The following is a 20967-nucleotide window of genomic DNA, read 5'->3' as shown; positions in this document are numbered from 1 at the left end:
TGGTACTGCACCGATGGAAATAATGAGGATATTTTACAAAGGTTCCTTCACCAATTTAATAGACATCTAAGCAAAAATTTATAATATGGAAATGTCATCTAAAAAAAAAAGAATAATATAGCAATACCAAAAGCATCTGCATGATGTAAATTAGGAATAAACGGTGTCTCAATTGAACAAGTGATGACCCTTAATTATCTAGAGACTGCAGTCATCAGCTATAAAGACTTGACAATGGAAGTGATAAATCAAGTAATAAAAGCAGCAAGGTAGTCAGATGGCTGCAAAACAGTGTGTGGAGAAACGAATTTATGACAACTGAGATAAAAATAAAAATATATAAAACAGTGGTGCATCCTGCATGACTCATACAGCAGAGAGTAGAGCAGAATCAAAAAAGATAAAATAAAAGTTAACAGCAATGGAAATGAAGGCAGTAAGGCAGATCCAAGAAGTAACAATTGGGATAAAAGGACTTATGTATCGACAAGACACCAGAGTGGAATATAAGATAAAAATAAATTGATGAAGAAAAGAAAAAGAAATTAGAAGGATCATATGGAAAGGATGGAACCCACAAGACTAGCTAAAATTTGTAAACATGGACGACCGCAAGGGAAACTACAGGGTGATTCAAAAAGAATACCACAACTTTAGGAATTTAAAACTCTGCAACGACAAAAGGCAGAGCTAATCACTATCTGTCGGCGAATTAAGGGAGCTATAAAGTTTCATTTAGTTGTCCATTTGTTCGCTTGAGGCGCTGTTGACTAGGCGTCAGCGTCAGTTGATGCTAAGATGGCGACCGCTCAACAGAAAGCTTTTTGTGTTATTGAGTACGGCAGAAGTGAATCGACGACAGTTGTTCAGCGTGCATTTCGAACGAAGTATGGTGTTAAACCTCCTGATAGGTGGTGCATTAAACGTTGGTATAAACAGTTCGCAAAGAATGGGTGTTTGTGCAAAGGGAAAAGTTCTGGACGGCCGAGAACGAGTGATGAAAATGTAGCACGCATCCAGCAAGCATTTGTTCGCAGCCCAGGAAAATCGACTCGCAGAGCTAGCAGAGAGCTGCAAATTCCACAATCAACTGTATGGAGAGTCCTACAAAAAAGGTTAGTTATGAAACCTTATCGTCTGACATTAGTTCAAGCACTGTCTGCAACTGATAAGATTAAAAGAATCGATTTCTGTGATTTTATCCTTGCTCAAATGGAAACAGATGAATCTTTCGTTTCAAAGATTGTGTTTAGTGATGAAGCAACTTTCCACACTAACGGAAAAGTCAACCGTCACAATGTCTGTATATGGGGCACTGAGAATCCGCGGGAAACAACTCAGTATGAACGTGACTCGCCTAAGGTGAACGTTTTCTGTGCCATTTCAGCCAATAAAGTTTTTGGTCCCTTTTTCTTCGAAGGTGCTACTGTAACTGGACTACAGCATCTGGAGATGTTAGAGAATTGGCTGTTCCCTCAGCTCGAACAAGAAGCACAACAATTCATATTTCAGCAGGATGGAGCGCCACCACATTGGCACTTATCTGTCCGTAACTACCTGAACGTCAACTACCCGAGGCGATGGATCGGCCGCCAGGCGGGCCGTGACGGAGCACTTCATCACTGGCTTCCAAGAAGCCCTGATCTTACCCCCTGCGATTTTTTCTTATGGGGGTATGTTAAGGATATGGTGTTTCGGCCACCTCTCCCAGCCACCATTGATGATTTGAAACGAGAAATAACAGCAGCTATCCAAACTGTTACGCCTGATATGCTACAGAGAGTGTGGAACGAGTTGGAGTATCGGGTTGATATTGCTCGAGTGTCTGGAGGGGGCCATATTGAACATCTCTGAACTTGTTTTTGAGTGAAAAAAAAACCTTTTTAAATACTCTTTGTAATGATGTACAACAGAAGGTTATATTATGTTTCTTTCATAAAATACACATTTTTAAAGTTGTGGTATTCTTTTTGAATCACCCTGTACTACCCTGACAACCACCCATTAGATGGGACAGTAGATGGTTTAACACAGCCACAGAATGAGGCATACAAACAGGGGCAATCGCACTCAGCAGAAGAAGAGGAAACGGAAGAAGAAGAAGATATTAACGATAAGAGTCGCTGATGACATTAATGTCGTCAGGAAAATTGATGAAGAATTACTGCTCGTGTTGAATGGAAGGAACATTTTAATGACTGGGAGTAAACTGAAGAATGACGAAAGTAATGAGGAGTTACATGAATAAGATTAGTGATAAACTTTATATCAAAATTGGGGACCACGTAGCAGACAATGTGAAGGAATGATACTACGTTTGAAGCAAAACAATGCATGACGGACGAAGCAAAGAAGATATAAGAAACAGACTAGACAATACAAAGTGGCATTCCTTCTTAAAAAAGAAATGTACTAGTCTCAGGAAGAAACTTTTGCGACTGATGCACAGCACTGCATGGAACTGAATCATGGGATGCGGAAAAACGGGAAAAGAAGAGAATCGAAGCGCTGAGATGCGGTGTACGGAAAGAAGCTGATAATTAGGTGGACCGACAAGATAACGAAACTATGAGCCTCTCTGCAGAATCGAATAGGAAAGGAACATGCGGAAGACACTTACTAAAATAAGGGACATAATAGCAGGACAAATGTTAACACGTCAGAAAGTACATGGATTGGACAAAAATATGGAAACACTGCGAGAAATGTATGTTTGCGAAAAGTCGTGATTTAATTTTCACAACGTCGAACGAATTTTCGTTAACGGATCGACAGTCGCTGATTTGCAAAACTGTGCATGTGACAAATATCTAGAGAGACAGTCCATATTGAGATGCTCAACATGCATCTGTAACAGTCATGCTCATCAACGAATTAATTTTGTGTCAATTGGTAACAAAACATTACTTACGAATCTGTTCAGTTTTGTAACATTGTTTTCACAATGTTATTTTTTTTTTTTTTTTACTTTAAGCGATCGTTGTAAATGCATCGAATATTCATTTGCTTCCCGTAGCAAATGATAATAGTGATTTTATTATTGAATTTTCACATGTATGCTCGCTTATGAGGGATGCGTTTATAACTTTGTTACTTATACTGAATGTAAAACTGTACTGCACAGATGGTACTGCGCCACGAATCAGTAAGGTAATTATCTATTTCTAACATCTGAGATGAATCCAGACGCGGAGGAGAGACGATTGAAGACAGAGAGGTCGGTGAAACAGACGCATATTAAAAAAAGGTTTGCCATATTTATGAGTTCCATATTGTGGGAGAACGTAAAGGAAGAACAACTAGAATTGAAAGAAATATTTGGTTGCGCGAGTAACGAGGAGACAATATATTATCTGTAGTGCAACTGAACACCAAGTTAAAATACAATCGTTCCGTAAACGTGCGTAAAATTACTGATACATAGGCGACTCTTAATTATAGGTAGTGTGAATATCAATTGAAGAAAAAACTGTGGCAAGGACTCGCTTTTGTGGGTGAATGTTCTTAAGTATGAGTAACTAGCAACGTGCATAAACACCAACACCAAAGTCTTCCTACTAAGTGAGTCAGGTTTTGGTCACGCTGCTGAGAGGTCTGGAAATAAATCACAGAACACAGAAACGCATATGTAGAGAAAGTTGCATTTTGGAAATATGGTTTTGTGAAGATGGATATCAAAAGTGTTACTGGCTTGCACCCAATCTATCTCGTGTTTGAGGTCGGCACATTTTTAGCATGACTTTTCTTTGTTGGTCTGGGGCAGTTACATTGATTGATTAAATTGATCTGATCACGTAGCTTGGACTCAGGGTTAAATATTTATCATTGCTTTACGATTTCATTAACTAATTTCATTTCCAGTACATATTTCTTCTAAAAAGGGAACTCTATTAAGAAGGTTGCAATTGTTAAGGAATCAGAGTTTTACAAGTCAGTTTTTGAATGTTAGTCTCTTTTGAATCATTCAGCAAGTTCAGTTTCTTCCCCGTCTCCTCAAGAAAATTTTATTTTGTAATTGTGTGTCAGCGCATTGCACTGAATTCAACACAGTCACTCAGAGTAAAATATGTTGCGCATGGCATAGTTGCTATTCCTTGCATTGACCTTGGAGAGGTTTTTCTTTAGCTTGTTAGCTGCGGCCCTGTATTTTAATTTTCGGCACTATCGAGCAGTACCGCGATTCCGTTGCCACAAGATTAATCCCCGCAATACCAAGCCATTTTCAGTAACGCGTATTACCAAGGGCAGAGGGGGGGCTATTTTGTGCCGACCAAGAAAAATTTAAAACATAAATAAACTACATTAATTGTCTTTGAATTACATTGATAACATACTTTTGAAACAGCTATTGATGCATAATCAGGGTCCAGAACCTGGACATTTCTTTTGAAACTGTTTTCAAAAATGCATTTTATATCTTTCACTTACTTCGTCATTTAAGTTTACTAAGTCTAATTATCTAGAAAAAATTACTAATTGAAGTCGTTATAGTACTATGGAGATACACTTTACTATAAATAAAAACTATTACAAAAACTTGAGGTAATGTACAAATAGCTTAGGTACATAACATAGCGTCCTGAGAAGAATTATTCTCCACTTTCTTCGAAATCTACTTCACACTTGGAACAACAATTTTTTTGCTGCGTTTACCTCATGTGTATCGCATACAATTGCAGATTATTATTGTTTTGTTCACTTTGTTGTACTTATCTGCTTCTAAACAGCTTTCACTATCGCACAAATCACATATACCTTTACCTCCATGAGCTTCCTTAGCACCGATGCTCTGCTTGATTTTCCGTCAGAAAATACCCTCCGTGCTTGAAACTACAGGCTTTGGCAGCCTTGCAATATTTGTGGCCCTTTCTTCAGTGTATGGTTTCGTGAGCTGTAGTCCCAGTTCGTGAAGAAAAAGTCGTCGGTTATTAGGTTTCTTCTTATTCCCGTCTGGGAAGTTCGACAAAAACAGCGTATAACTATTTACCGCTGCTATGTCCACAAGAGTATCGAAAACAGACAGCGGCCATCTTCTTGTAGTCCTCTTAGTTGAATATTTCCTCATCATTTGATCTATCGTGTCAACGCCACGTTTAGTCTCATTATAACATAAATTTATAACTCCGTTCTTCGTAGTGTCAGTAGGTGAACCAATTGCAGCGTCAAGATGCTGAGATGATAGAAACAGCAGATTTCTTTCACGGGGGATATAAGAAACAATTGTGATTAGAATATTTCCACTACTAGTATCACTGAAAGAAAATTTACTAGACTATAATTCTCGTCTTGAGATATCTTTCAGTTCTTGAGGTATATGTTTCCTATTAGCTTGTAATGTTCCCACGAGAGTTAGCATGAGTTTCCTTCACAGATCTGCGGCCAAATCAATTGAAGTGTAATATCTGTCTGTGGTGACATTTAGCCCTGAATTATGTACAGGAACCACCAGGTGTTTTACCACGACTGCAGCGGAACTTGATTCTTGTGCACCATCACTTGTTTTCCCAGCATAAGGCTCCCTGCTGATAACATATCTGGTTTTAGCGTCTGTGAGCATCCGTGTAAGTATACCGTATTTACCAGGTTTTTCCTTCATGAAGACATTTAAGGGACACCTGTCACAGAACAGTGGCAACATTTCATCAGTAGCAGTGTGCATCCCAACAGAATAATATTTTGACTCTAAGTCATTCATTTTATCAAAAACTTCTCGTACTGCAGCAAACTTATCACGTTTCCTACGATCGCTTCGCGACTCTCTGTCATCAAATCTTACTTTTTTAGTAAGCTGCTGGAATCTGGTTCGGTTCATGGTAGCAGTATAAACAAACCTTCCTGAAGTGCAGGACCATGAATATGTAACAGATGACTTCTGTCGTTTTCCTTCCCCATAGTAATAATAGCCCTATATATGCCATGAATTCATGTCTGTCTGTCTTGTGTATTTTCTGCCTCATTGCCTCTTCATTGGTATGCTTTATTATGATATTGACAATTTCTGGAGACAAAACTTTTTCAAATGATTCTCTTATTGTTCCTACTTTACCTTCGTCTCTTCTGCCTTCTCTTTCTCTCACTATGTATTGTGCTGCTCGTCTTCTAATATGAGGAGGTTTGGAGCTATAAATTTTTCCAGTGCTTGTAATATACTTAACCTCTAAACCTGCGTCGTCACCAGTTTCAGGTGCCCAGAGTTCATCTTCAGCGTCTATAGGTATTCTGTCACTGTCCACATCCTTGCCCACAACACATTCCTCTTCAGGTTCACTCACTACATCATCAATTTCAATTTGAAAATCTGTGGGTTCTTCCAAAATCTGTGATATTTCTCTGTCAGTAAGTGACTGTCGATACATTTTCAGTCACAGTTGTTCCTAACACTGCACTAAGTGCCACTGAGTAGGAAACAATGAAGGGGAATGAGTGATTGTCGAGACATTGTTACAGTCGTCCCAGAGAAATATAATGTCCATGTGTTCTAAGGTCTCGAGGTCACATAATGCTATTATTTATGGAGTAAGACGACTTTAAGACCACCTCTCTTAAACTTAAATTTTCCAATTAAGCTTAAACGACAAATGTAAAACAATCATAGAATATGGAGGAATGCTTCATTAAAGGCAATAAATATTTTATACAAAATTTTACAAAACAAAATATCTGAGTAGATTTCAATATCTTCAAAAGGTGGGCAAAAAGTCACTCCCCCCCCCCCCTCCTCTTGGTATTGCGAGGATTAAGTCATGAAAATTTGTTAGAGACACTTTAACACAACACTACAGGCAGGTCTCAATAAAATCATTAATAGTTAAGCGCAGCATTTCAAAATTATCATCAGGTTCAGATAAGATAAATTTCAGTTAAGATTTAATTTCTTTATCAGACAGTCATATTCTTACAGTTCATACATAAAATTAACAGGACATTTTCGCAGAAGCATTTTGGACGTTTATTCTTTCAAACAGATTTGTAATTCTTATTCTGTTAGATGTGTGTTTTGGGAGTGTAAGACAAGTGCTATGACGTCACGCATAGTAACACTGTTCACAGCACTGCACAAAACAGAATTTCAAAGGATAGCTTATTTGGTATACAAGTTTTTATTTTCTAGTTATTTTTGTCAGACCTTAACTGCAACACAGTTACACAGTTTCAGTTGCATTTGGTAACTCTTTTTATCAGATAGCGTTTACATAAGCGTACTACTAGCATTGCTCAGGTTTACGTTACAACACAGACACACGCGAAACTTAAGGAATAGAAACCATTTCATACATACAAACAATACAAACAAACTGTTACAATGGTACTTTTATCCAGTATATCCCGAAACAGACGGCGAGGTGCTGGAGACTTTGAACTATCACTCAAAAATCCCAGCAGCCATACAGACTGAGGTTTTCTGTGGGTCATTAAATCATTTAAGGCGAATACCGGAATGGTTCCTCCTACATTTCAAGATAGTACTACATTTCCAATGACCTCGTTGTCGACAAGAAGCCAAACTCTAATATTTCTTCCGTTTTATTCTGTACATTTGAAGAGTAGTTCCTCGCAGTATATGCGATATTTTCACTTTGCTTTGTTATTTATTTGTATATACTGTGGATGACAAAAAAAGTTAAGACCCAGAAGGGGAGGAAAGTAAATGAAACTTTACGGGTTGAGACGGCATGTTATCTTATTTCAGTGATTACAAAACTGTGTCAAATTTACAGAGGACTTGGCAAGATGGGCTCTCTTATTATTATGACGTTGCATCCCCTCTGACCTCGATGCATGCACTGATTCGGTTTTGAAGGATATCACGAAGACATTGTAACTCTGTGGCAAGATGGCCCACAACTGTCGTGAGTGGTGCTTGATGTCTTGAGCACTAGCAGTGGGTAAAAGTTGACGCCCAAGCAGGTGTCAGACTTGTTCTTTAGGGGACAGATCTCGGGTATTTTCTGGCCATGGGAGTACCTCATCATCATGCAGAAAGTTGGTAGAGAGATGTGCCAAGTGTGAAAGAGTATTTTCCTGCTGAATAATGGCACAAGGATATTGACGCATGAGATATAACACACGAGGACGCAGGATGTTCGCGACGTACAGTTGTTAGAGTTCCCTCAATCACTTCGAGCCGTGACTTGAGCTCATACCCAAAGGCTCCTCGTACAATGACGCCAGGAGTAACACCGCTGTCCCTCTCCAAAACTTAGGAAGAATCGGTACCATCATATTCGCCAACGATAGTACAAAAGCACAATTCATTGCTGTGAACAATGCGACACCATTTATCAGCAGCCCACGTTTGTCAGTCACGGCACCATTCTAAACGCAGCAGTTTGTGTTGTATTGTAAACAACAGCCTGCGCATGAGACAGTAATCCAGTAGACCGGAAGCTGCTAGTCTCCAACTGATGGCGTGGACTGACGGAATATGGCAGGGAGTCCGTTATTTGTTCTCAGATGACAGGTGCAGATTTGAAGGAGCTACGACACGTTTGGCGCAGGATGCGGCGCTCCTTCCCCGTTATGGTCAGACGTGGATGACCGGCATCTTGAAGACGATTATGCCTGCCCTAACGTTCCCATGTAGTCCAACGTCAAACCACCGCCAACACCGAACACCCCACAGATCTGAATATCACACGACTTGACCATCCAGCCAAATGGAGACCTACAATGAGACCCTTTCAGATTATATCATGTGCTGATTACGCTGTGTCATACGAGCATGTGACATCTCTATATCATTCAACATCTGATGCTGGTGCTGCTTATATACCCTGCGTGACGGGTGGCAGCACTAAACACGGGCAACACTATTGCATTCTGGTGGCCGCTGCAACTTGAAAGAGGATTCCAACTCTAATTTTATACATATCCGATGACGGTATTCACGTGTACGAAGTTACATTGACATCAGACTGTGTTTCTGGATGCTTCAGTTTTTTGGTTGCCTTTGGATTATAGCAGAAATCCGTTTACTGCCCTTTTCTAAATTTTCCTTTTTTAAGTAATTTCTATTATCAGAATTCTAAGCAATAGGTAGAGATTCTCCCATGATCGAAAAACTTTAACTGACTTTGTTCCACTGAACCAGAGGAAAACAAATAACTAAGTGCGAACATAAACTATTAATATCGAAGTGTGTTTCATGTTTTCATAAGCACTTATCGCTTGCGTTATTACTTAGCCTGGTGTCATTACATTCCATTCTCAAGTCTTTGTGATATCGTTTTAGGATTCCGTACCGCAATCGGTAGAAACGAAATCCTTATAGGATCATTTTATCTGTCTCTCCCCTTTTTCTCAGAAACGAGTGGCAGTATCAAGTTGAAATTTATGTCAAATACTAAGGTCGACGGTTCCTTGGTGTAGCAGAACACTTAAGCTTATAAGTCAGGGCAATAAAAATATATGGTCATTTCTGTAACATGTTGATACTCGCATACTTACTCATCAAAACCTATTGATGAACTGTCTATATACATAATTAATTTCGTACAGAATCCTCAGTACAAGGCCTACTCGCTCTTGCCCGTTTTCTTTCCGATAGCCGGTGTTCTCCCCCTGCCGCTTCTCAGCTTGCAGCTGCTTTTTAGAGTTCACAGAGAAACAAGCGCTGCTGGAAAACAGTAATTTGCCTCATATCGGTAGGGAGTCGGCCTTGTTTCTCTGGACTCACAAGCATCTGTCACCAAGAAAATATCTGGTTGCAGTACACGTGAGAAATGCATGTTTCCTGATTGCCATTGGCTTTCATCCAGCCGGCTATCTTAAATTCGTTTTGTTTCTCTGTCAATACACGTCGTACCTCGGCTGACGCCTTTTGCTGCTACGTAGACGTCCAGGTTTCGGTTATGGGTGAGCACGTAACATTTTTCTTGGGTATTAACGCCTGGATCAGGAACTGTTCAGCATATTTTTGCCACTGGAGACTGCCGACATTTACTACCACATCATACGTGGAACCGTTTTTAGTTCCGAAAAAGAATCAGCAGTAATAAAGAAGGAAGGAAGATTAAGTTTAACATCGCGTTGAAGACGTGGTCATTCGACACGAAGCAGCAGGTCAGATGGATAAGGAAGAGAAAAAAGGAGAGAAAAAAATAGACGGTGATGTACCTGTGTTGTCACTCCCTGAGCTCACACATACGGAAGAGAATTTTCAGACTGAATAGAAGTTCAAGGTATTTTCATATTCCATTTTGAAATGATTGCAACCACTTTTTATGTGCTACAATATTTTTTCTGAAATTACAAAAATTACTCCGGAAAACTAAGGGTTTTCCAAATGGACATATACCTAGGAACAAATATTCTATTGAAGTTTAAAAGCGTTGAAATCGAGAAAATTTTGTCTATACTGTCTTGAACAGACTACCTGTTACGTTATTACTCTACTACACGCCAATAATTAGTAAGTGAAATTAAATGAAGTGTCAGTGCTACCAATAGCCATTTACATGTTAAATACATTTTAAAATAGAAGCTAGAAGAAAATAACAGAAGTTTTCATTTTAAAGACAGGTAAAATTGTTAAGACATTAAAGAAACTAATTTAATGTGTGGCGATGCACTTAAATGTGAATTGCAGAACAGTCATGAAGGTCTAGATGTCCTAAAGCAACAAAAACATTATAAAATACCGGAAACTGCTTATGGTGGTCTCCATTGTGCAGGCTTATCGTCATGTGATTATAAATATATTATATATATGTGGATACCACACATACATACAGTGTGATCCATGAAGATATGCATATATTTTTATAAGTTATTTTGCAAGTAAACCTAAAGAAAAAAGCTCTCATAAACATAGATCCGCAAATGTTTAGTTACGGAATTACGGTTAATAAAAGATTTTACCTGAAATTTACCAAGTTCGCTAATATGAAGCCACCACAAAACTGTACGAGGTGAAAGTAAAGCATGATTTCCATTTATTTTGTTGTTATTCATCTGGTGAATCTAATCAAATATGTCCCAGACGTGTATCTGCAGTAGTTTTCCAGAACATCCAGAGAAACAAAGAAGTAATTTCCTAAAATGTTTACTTTATTATCTACTTGGCCCAATTTGTTTTTTTAAATTCAAGATAATTGCACAAAGTTTTCAACAGAAGTTGTAGAGAATTTAATTTTTGAAAAATAATGGTAATATCGTTAACTGAAACTGTATGAATGTGTCAGATAATCTGCTTTTATTAATACGTACCATAGCACACGTGAATACGTATAATGTTGTTATTATATTCTTTCACTGAACAATATAGAAAACTAACTAATTTCAATGGTACGAAACGACTGAAACAACTCACTAACGGTTGCCAACAATGACATAAACATTTCTACATTCTTAATGGAAAGTAAAAGAAAATATTTTAATAATAATCTTTGCTTCTCTGGATGTTCTGGAAAATTACTGCAGATACCCGTGTGAGACATGTTTTATTAGATTCACCAGACCAATAACAACAAAATAAACGGAGATAGTGGTTTACTTTAACTTCGTACAGTTTTACGATGGCTTCGTATTAGCGAAGTTGCTAAATTTCAGGCAAAATCTTTTATTACCCGTAACTCCGTAACTAAAGATTTGCGGTCCTATGCTTATATGAACTTTTTTCTTTAGTTTCCCTTGTAGAATAACATATTAAAATATTTGCATATCTTAGTGAATCACTCTGTATATAGTATATTTGCCGGCATGGCTGCCGTGATAACTTCAGTGCTATGCACAACAGGGTCCGTGCCTCTTGTGGGAATACAGTACTCGCTGCGAGCAAGCAGCTGAATATGTGTCGAAGTTTCACGATGTAATTGTCCCAGATTGGTGTTAGGAGCGGTGCAACTAGAGACGTGGACCGATGCAATTTTAAAAATGTAATTAAAATTCTCGGACTTTTTCTCCGGATGACTGCAGATTCAGCTTGTACAATAAGCGAAAAAAGTATTGAAAATCTGTAACAAAGTCACTCCAATGACGGATCGGTGACGCGCCGAAATGTTGCGTCTCCCCCACAAAAGGCCCAGAAATGAAATTGTTAAGTCGCTGGTAGTTAGCATAAGCATGTGGACTGGTGTATAAGAAAGTATTCGAACACATTTTTCTTGATAATTAATTTGATTTATTATAATTTATACAGAGCTACAGAGCACTATACCTACATGATGTGAACGCGATGGCAAAAGACAAAGGCAAACGGTCACGTTTCCCATAGCTGCTCTCGAAAAAACTGAAGGCCGCGCTTTCCTTTCTTAGTGCATATAATGTAAACGTTAATATATGGCTCCTTGGTCGGGAATCATTACATGAAGTTTTAGGTAAAAAAATGATTTTTAGAAAGTTGCATTACAGTTTCCATATGGGCAAGGCAGTCAAGGCAACCGCTCGCGTTAAGAGGGAGATCGGGCTTCGAGTCCAGATTCAGTACAAATTTTCAACTTTCACTATCGAATTATTTCGATTCCCGATTGCGGCTGGTAATTCTAAAATCTGTCACTAGGTTGAAACTCTAACTAGGAAACATCACATGTTCTGAGGTACACTGTCCTCAAAGTACAAAATTCTCCCCTATACAGGGTGACACATCTGCCCCCGGCTACGAATTTCACGCAACCCACAAAGCCTCCAAAAACCATGCGTGAAATTTTCATATTCTCTCACTCACAAACAACAAAAAAATGAACAGAACCTTTTTGTACGAAACGCAATGTCGTTAAACTTTTTGTACTGAGGTACAGTTTTGCTACAAGCAGTACTTTTCTTATTATTCAAGAGAAACGTGCAAGAGTGACCTTCAAACACATTTATCTTGAATAACTTGAAAACCATGGCCTCCAGCGGAAACATACAAAATTTAACTACATTGAATTTCCTATAAAAATTTCCTGCTCATTCTTTCTGTAGGACTGATACTCATTGCGAGTGACAGTACATGGAAATCCTGCGTGTGGTATTTGAAAGTGTTGTGGGTTGCATAAAACCAGTAGGTATGGGCAGCTGGATCACCTTGTATGTGAAGTTTAAATCATTTGCTTTGTTTATGAGTCAGCAACATTCTGACTGATACCAATTTCTTCATCTCATTGCAGCATGTACAGCTGAATAATTATTGTCCTTTTAAAGAAACCAGAAGAAATTAAAAATAACAACTTAACAGTTACCGAGCTGTTTACTGGAAAGAAAATAGCACTTCTCCATCTGCCGCACAACTATACGGCCGTGCTCCGTTCAGGCGCTGAAACAATAAGCCTATAGACTCGAATTACCACTGCTAGTGTTGGAGGCACATTATTGTAAATTACGTTTCGCTTCAGGTTGTACTTCAGCCAGGTGTACATTGTAAGTATTTAGAATGTTGTTACCTAATAATTCTAAGAAATAGTGATCATTTACGGTAAATGCAAACTCTTTTCGTGTATGCGTTTCACCATCATCATAAATCTGATTTGAGGTCACCGTAGTAGCCTAGCACGTGAGTTCCCAAGTCGTTGTCTAACGTAACGAACCTTTTGAAATTCGCCTGAAGAGAGCAAATGTTGAACCAGGCTTTAAACCACAGACCTTCAAAGTCTCTCTTACGCTATTATTTTACCAACTTTATGTCAGTGACCTTGATGCTAATAATTTGTTCAGGCAATCGGGCGGATTGTTATTTACTGATCACGCCATAATCAGTATACAGGAATATGCGGGTTTTGAAACTTTTGTTTTTCGTAGGTCATACAAAGCAGTTGATCTTAGTTTTCCAAGATACACGGTCGTCAGTACAGGACATGTAAGTTAGTAACCAAGGCAATTACAAACTATAAACTCAGAATGTCAAAATTACTTCACGAACCGTGTCATGAGAGAAATACTTCGTGGGAACAGCTCTTCACGACAGCATTAATTTTGCTCTTTACTGGGTGAATTAATTAACAACAAAATTACTCTTGACAATATGCAAAGGACTTGGAAGAGCAGTTGAACAGAATGGACAGGTCTTGAAAGGAGGATATAAGTTGAACATCAACAAAAGCAAAACTAGGATAATGAAGTGGAGTCTAATTAAATCAGATGACGCTGAAGGAATTAGATTAGAAAATGAGAACGTGGGCAGAAAAATAACTGATGATGGTCGAAGTAGAGAGGATACAAATTGTAGGGGCAAGGAAAATGTTTCTGAAGAAGAGAAATTTATTAACATCGAGTATGGATTTAAGTGTCAGTAAGTCTTTCCTGAAATTATTTGTATAGAGTGTAGCCATGTATGGAAGTGAAACATGGACGATAGACAGTGCAGACAAGAAGAGAATAGAAGCTCTTGATACGTGGTGCTACAGAAGAATACTGAAGAATAGAAGGATAGATTACATAACTAATGAGAAGGTACTGAGTAGAATTGGAGGGGGGGGGGGAGAAATTTGTAGAACAACCTGACTAGAAGAAGGCATCGATTGGTAGGACATATTTTGAGACATCAAGAGATCACCAATTTAGTACTAGTGGGAAGCATGAGGGGTTAAAAATCGTAGAGGGAGACCAAGAAATGAGTACAATAAGCAGCTGCAGAAGGATGTAGGATACAGTAGTTATTCAGGGATGATGAGGTTTGCACAGTATAGAGTAGCATGTAGAGCTGCATAAAAACAGTCTTCGGACTGAAGACCAGAACAACAGCAACATTGATTACGGAAATAATGTCGATGGTTCCGAATAAATCAACATCTGAAGTTATTGTGGATGTTAATCTGCAGATCTACTTTCCCTACATAGATACTGTATCAGGATGGGTACACGTGGATGAATATACTCTTGCCACATGTAGAAAAATGACATGTTAAGCAAAATTTAAAACTGTATCTTGTCAGACAGTGCTGTTAGATTGAAGCTAATTTCAAATTAATGACTGTTTTAAACGAACTTGAATTCTTACTTCCGTGTTGCACAATACCTGCCTTGAAAACCTTTTCATGCTTTGTTGAATCTGCGACTTATTTATCAGGCAACTTGACCAATTTAACTACTCTGTTACAGTCTTCATCAGGAAGAATTGTAGCGTTTTTCATTATTTTTGTAACACCTTGGTAGGTGTTAGGATCTGAACCAGGATTGTATCACAGGTCTGATCAGTCTCGATACACATTATAAGTTAAATTCTGTCTAAATATTCGCAAAGAACACACAATAAATATTGATTTATGCATTTCACATTTCTCATGAAAACAACACTTTGCCTGGATGTGAGAATGTGATGGGCTCTAATTCCTTGGAACTGGAGATACCTTAGCTTTGCGTTCACACTGGGATATGTACGGTGCGATGGTTGACAACTAACTGGTACTTTTTTCTCAGTTGGCGTACACTCCAGCACCCTCAGTCCTTCCCTCCGATGCGGTTGTACCTCCCTGACACACAGGGACTTCCCTCAGGTTTCTTACCAACACTCTACTTACCGACCCATTACGTGAACCAGTAAACTATACTGGTTGATTCAGCTGCCTACCTATGTGTTTTATGGAACTTGCAGTGGCTTCAGGTGTCATGCGCAAGATTTTAATATTCTGTTGCTAGCTACACACAAACTATTACTTCTACAGAAATAGTGAACTGGACAGTTTTATAGGAAATTTTATGTAGTTTAATTTTACGCTGGTATTAATTTTCGCTGGAGCTTGTGCTTTTTGAATTACTCAAGAAAAACGAAAAAAATGAGATTCAAGAAAAACGAAAAAAATGAGATTCAAATGCGTTTTTCTTGAATAACTCGAAAACTGTGGCTCAAATGTTCAATTGTATGTGAACTCTTATGGGAGTTAGCTGCTAAGGTCATCAGTCCCTAAGCTTACACACTACTTAGCCTAAATTATTCTAAGGACAAACACACACACCCATGCCCGAGGGAGGACTCGAACCTCCTCCGGGACCAGCATCACAGTCCATGATTGCAGCGCCTCAGACCGCTCGGCTAATCCCGAGCGGCTAAACTGTGTCCTCTAGCGAAAATGTACAGCATTAATAAATGTAACTACATTGAGTTCCCTAAAAAAAGGTCAAAATCATTTTTTCTGTAGGACTAATGTTTTTTGGATAGCGAGCGAGAGAATAAGAAAACTCTAGCGAAAATGTACCGCATTGCTAAATGTAACTACGTTGAATTCCATAAAAAAGGTCAAAATCATTTTTTCTGTAGGACTAATGTTTTGTGGGTAGCGAGCGAGAGAATAAGATAACTGTGCGCGTTGTTTTTGAAGGCGTTGTGGGTTGCATAAAATCCATCACCCTGCTTAATATTAGCGGCTTGATACGTGCGGCAATCTGCGGTCAGCCGACTTATCTGGCGTAGCGGTAAGAAATTACCTTCTGAATCATTTTATTAGTGAAAACCATATCAAAATTTCTGCAGTAGTTCCTGAAATTAGATTTCATATAAAGGTAGAATAACGCAAATGCAAAGGGGGCAATATATATGTTTTACAGGTTACAATAGACGTATAGAAAATTTACATATTCAGTACCGTTTTTGAGTCAACATAAATATTTACAAACCATGCAGAAAATATAGGTATTCTTTATTTATAAACAAGTGAAAATTACGAATGAATGAAGTGTTAGTGTTGCAAACTGTGTACACTATTGTGACAAGAAACTTCGTATATCGATACTTGATGACAAACTGCTGATGAAGCGAAATTCAGAACGTCACGGCTTCCTCAGCTTTGGAGAAAGCTGGGAATTCGTCCACACAGCATTTGTGAGATGCCCTGCGTGTGCTGCGACGGGCGTGCTACGGCAGTTGGATCACTGTAATGCCCGCTGGCCGTCCCCTTCACTCGCGCGGCACAGTGATCTGAGGTCGGCAACCTTTCTCCGGCCAGCAATTACTCGTGAGAACGACACGGCGAGCCGGCGCGGCGGCGGCGGCGGCGCCGGCGGCAGCAGCGACGCAGGCGCGCCGCCCGGCCGGGGCTAAAGTGCGCCATTTTGCGCAGCGCCCGCGGCGTGCATTATTAACGAGCGCTGGTGGCGATGTGATTCTCCGGCCGGCGGATGTGGCCAGATCAGCTGTGCCCTGGGAATTGTGTTTTAATTGCGGCAAATCGGCAATTTTTCCGCCGCGCGCGGGCGGCCCGGCCGGCGCGACCGCAGCCGCAGCGCAGAGCAGCGCAGGCCGGCGTCCAGCCGAGCGCACCGCACCAGTTCCGGCCGCCGCCGCCTCGCTGACAAACTCATTAGCCCCTGTCCTCCGTCACGGCACCGGCGCCGACCCCAGCGCCAAATTTAGATTTGTGTTACACCGCCGACGCTCCGGCCACCTGTACACGGACGTCAAGCCGCAGCCTGGCCCCACACCCTTTGCGGTTTTGGCGGACTCCGCTCGAACCCGTGATCTTTCGGTCGCTCCTCTTCCTCTTCCCCTTACCTCCCCCTTCGGCAAAGCTTGCCAAGTGTTCGGCTTGTGGGTCACACTGAAGGTCAGTCTAGCCCAAACTGTGCTCCCGGAACAATGGTATTCCGCGGAGGGTGAATTACTGCTCCTTGTAAGGTACTTGAATTACGTAACCATTACGGCACCTCACTTCAACCTCTCGATACCAGCAATATTCTACTGTGTTTCTGTAAAATAGTTAATATATTTCTGTGACAAAATTCAGATTTGATTTCATTAATGTAGAGGTACTTCGATACATCGATATGTGTATATTTCAATGATATTATTCTTCGATTTCAGGCACTATGATCTTTGACGTACTTGTAACTCTCATTTTTGGGCGCGTAAGCGGTTATTAGAGAGTCAAGCTTTGGTCGTCATGTTAAAAAGACGCAAATTGTAGTCAGTTTATGAAATGTGAACTTTAACTGTGAGGAAGATATTTTCAAGTATGTTTTATATTGTGAAGCGATGTTTTGGAACGAGTTACGCGATACTGCAACAAAAGTACGAGGGCTATCCAGAAAGTAAGTTACGATCGATCGTGAAACGGAAACCACAGTGAAAACCAGAAACATTTTATTTGCAACAGTTAGGTACACCTTCCACCTACTTCTCTACATAGTCGCCGCTCCAACTTCGAGTTTTGTCGTAGTGTTGTATCAACTTTCCAATATCCTCGTCATAGAAAGCAGCCGCCTGTGCTTTCGGCCAGGTCTGCAGCTCGTTGTCTGTCGAAAAATTTTGTCCTCATGGCCAGCGGTTTTTGTGAGCAGAAATGAGACTCAGAGGGAGCCAATTACGGACTGTATTGTGGGTGATCAAACACTTCTCATCGGAAACGCTGCAGGAGCGTCTTCATTGCCCCTGCAGTGTGCGGCCGAGAATTGGCATGAAGAAGGAACTGCTCCACAGTTGTGTTATGTGGGCTGCATGACACAGGCGAAATCTCTAACCGGGCCCTCATGCTTGGCGGGAGACGCTATTCCCTACGCATCTTTACGTGCTCACTGTTCACTCAAAACTGAAAAGAGCGTCCCGATACGATTGACGGGCATACTAGAGACACTGACCAACACATCTGTGCGAAGCTTTACCGGATTTTCCCAGTGGTTTCCGTTTCGCGACCGATAGTAACTTACTTTCTGGACAGCCCTCGTAATAGAAAAGAAGTGTAACTTAAATTCGGAGTGCTGATTACTTTTTTACATCACCATTGTCCTAACTTGCAAAAGTTTAATCTTCAAGAATGGTTTATGAGACACATCTATAAAACTTTTGAATATCGCAAATAACACCTAGTCTTCTTTGCATCCGAGCTTGGAATCATCACTACCTAGATTTTCGACGATTGAGCCATGAGTTCACAACGAGACCAGCTTGGGAAACACGAAAAGATGAGTGCCTAGTTTATCCATTAATTCAAGAAATGACTTTAATAACTGTGTTCTTATTACACCTGCCACATAATATAACTTTGTTGTTGCCCGAAAATGCAATATTTAGTAGCGTGAGCAACACTACAATCATAATTAATTTTTTTACCTTTGCTGTGGTAGGGTTGTTAGATCCTCCAGTCACAGTCAACTACATGGCGTCTTCTTTTTCAAATTTTTTACGATACTAATGATTTTCAATTTTATTATGGTTTTTGTGTTATTACTTATGATTTAAAAATCAAGTAATCACTGAATAAAATAAGTTTTTCTCGCTTTTAAAGTTTTTTAACCGTTAGAATAAACAAGGTGTTCCAACAAAGTATCGAGATTCTCAACGTTTCTGTCAGAGGAAAAGTTTGCGAACCCCTGGTCTAGATGTACCTGCGCTTCCTACACCCATGCTCATAAATTAAGGATAACTACAGAGCCGACCGATGCGGCCGAGCGGTTGTAGGCGCTTCAGTCTGGAACCGCGCGACCGCTACAGTCGCAGGTTGCAGCTTCACACGGGCTTGTACACAACCGCAGTGTATTTAGCAACGTCCCGCTACTATTAAGCACGGTCTTGTGGCGGCATTAACACGAAAACACGGCAGTTCTCGAATCTTATGAGACACGAGGCGGCTCCGACTTTAAGCACACATTCAGGTACTGTATGTACTATGGTCTTTTCCGTAGTCCGCTAATGCACATCAATTATGGTACTCTGCAACTGCTGCTACTATTGCACTGCCTGTAGCTCTGAGCCACAACACTGACTATACATAGGCCTAAAATCTCGCTGGAACACTCGGTCAAAAAAATAATATGGAACAGAACAGTCCAATCCCGGACGAGCCCCCAATTCCAACTTCACTCGGGTTTGTACACAACCTTTTATCATGACTTGTCTGAAAAAGGGGTTCGGTTGCGCATACTTGCATTCGCGCCCTATATTGAGTAGCCAGCCTGAGTACAGCAGTGAATCAACTCAAGTATTTGTCTAAATCACGATCGTTCACAAATGATTTACACCCACAACAGTTTAGAATGAAAACGTTTTTATTTTACTAAACCACATCCACAAAACAAACTGATGGCCACGTGATACTATGTCCGCGGCTCTTAGCCGCACCGACCTTACCGCACCGATGGACCACGGTCAAAAAACCACGACCTTTGTCCACTATCCTCTGTCCTGTGTCCGGTCACGTGACACTACATTAGTCAAATATATCATTTCTAAACATGGTCGTCACGCATTTACAATGTTACAATATTAAAATACGTAAAACTAAATACCTTATATTATTTTGTAGACAATCATCAGATTATTTACATTTTTAAGGGCACTTCTCTTTTTTGGCAGCTTTGTTTAATCACGTCCCTGCCTAAAAGGTGTGGCATACGAAATACTCATTTTGCTCTACATAGATCGAAAACTGAACAGTACCTTCACAATAAAAGACAATAACTTATTATGCAGAGGTTCTCAACCATCCTTACAACTTAATTTTTATATAAAACATGTTCTCTAATCTCCAAAATATTATTCCTGCTACTATGCTTTAAATTTGGGTTTTGAACTATTTTGATGAGCTCTTATGTTCATGGAGTACTCCTATTTCAGTGATCAGATACCCAGCAAATCTAATGATTAGCAGGACAAGCACACCTTACCTTATTAACATATGTACGAAGTTATGCAATGAGACACAGGTAATTATGTAACTAAGTGATTCAATGTGAAACTGTTATATGCTGCCTCCTCTCTTTAGCAAGAAGGTGACTCCATAAATATGTTGACTTGTGCTTGCTACACCCCAACTGTTCTTCCACATTAAACATTACCACATTCAGCAAATTAGTTATACTATTACAGTATCCCTAGTAACCTCACATGGTTCGAATACTGACTCGGGCATGGATGTGTGTGATGTGCTTAGGTTGGTTAGGTTTAAGTATTTCTAAGTTCTAGGGGACTGATGACCTCACATGTTAAGTCCCATAGTGCTCAGAGCCATTTCAACCATTTTTTTTTTATTTTTAATAACTGCAGAATCTGGTGCTACACAACATGGCACGACACACAACTGGCGCTAATAGCATAGGCACATAGGGAACACACACAACACAGAT

This window comes from Schistocerca americana, chromosome 4 (assembly GCF_021461395.2).
Source record: "Schistocerca americana isolate TAMUIC-IGC-003095 chromosome 4, iqSchAmer2.1, whole genome shotgun sequence".
Lineage (NCBI taxonomy): Eukaryota > Metazoa > Arthropoda > Insecta > Orthoptera > Acrididae > Schistocerca > Schistocerca americana.
This window is presented reverse-complemented; position numbering follows the sequence as displayed.